A 1,223-nucleotide genomic window follows, 5' to 3' on the forward strand; every position below is an offset into this window, starting at 1 on the left:
AAAAAAAAAAAAAAGAAGGGCATCTGAAATGCTCCTTAGAAGCAAAAGTGACCAGACTTCTCTCATATTTTGGTCATGTCCTCAGAAGGGACCTGTCCCTGAAGAAGTAAAGTATAGGATCAGAGAAAAAGGGGAAGACCCTCAACCAAGTGGGTTGACACAGTGGCTGTGAGGATGGGCTCAAGTGTGGAAATGATTGTGAGGATAGTGCTGGACCAGGCATTGTTTCATTTTGTTATACATTGAGTTTCTATGAGTCAGAACTGACTTGACAGCAACTAACAACAACATATAGTATTTGTGAAACAAAGTATGAAGCAATTGCTCTTTGTCTGCTTTGTTGATCACTACCTTTAAAATACACAAAGATATTTAAGTTTCTTAACATGTTGTGAACTACTTTCCAGAAAACTTAGTCACCTTAATCATATGCCAACTATGTATAAAAATGCCAATTCTCAACAACAACAGGGAGCAACAATCTTTATCACAAGGAATGAGGCTCTGTTCTGAGCAGTCACCAACTTGTTTTTTGTCTGTAACATTCAGGTAGGTAGTTAAGTGGACAATTTAACCTGGCCGCTGAAAGTCATACCTTCTCCTCTAACCTGCTCCCTGAAACATCATCTCATGAACACTTTCCTCTAACTCTCTCCACCTGTTCTTGCAGGGAATCTTCATCTAACTCCCAGATACACTCCAAGGCAGGAAGGAAGTATCCAGAACAACCATCCTCTTCACCTCTTTCCTAAAAAGAAAACGGAAAAGGAAAAACCCTTTCCAAATCAGGGAAGTCACTCCCACTCCTCAGTCACCTTCCAAACCACTCAGTCTCTCCTCTCCCCCAGTTTCCACTGCCTGGGTTGGAAAAAGTGAGGTTTTTAGGAAGAACGATTCCTTGGACTCCAAGCAAGTCTGGGTAGGATACTCTTAAATCTGTTCGAGGTAAGTTGTCTGAATCCCCTCTCTGGTCAGATTCGTGTTTGGGGTTGTCCTGAGTGAGCTCCCGGGCAGAGGGAACAAGAGCATGTTGTTGTTGTTGTTATGGGCCGTTGAGTTGGACCTGACTCATAGCGACCCCTCCTTGGGTTTCCGAGGTATTATCACTACGGAAGTAGATTGCCCCATCTTTCTTCCAAGGAGTGGCTGGTGGGTTTGAACCTCCAGCCTTCTGGTTAGCAGTCAAGTGCCTTAGGCACTATGCTACCAGAGCTCCTCATGAA

This window comes from Orycteropus afer, unplaced genomic scaffold (genome assembly GCF_000298275.1).
Source record: "Orycteropus afer afer isolate SDZICR_OR568_19922 unplaced genomic scaffold, OryAfe1.0 scaffold00040, whole genome shotgun sequence".
In the NCBI taxonomy this organism is placed as follows: Eukaryota; Metazoa; Chordata; class Mammalia; order Tubulidentata; family Orycteropodidae; genus Orycteropus; species Orycteropus afer.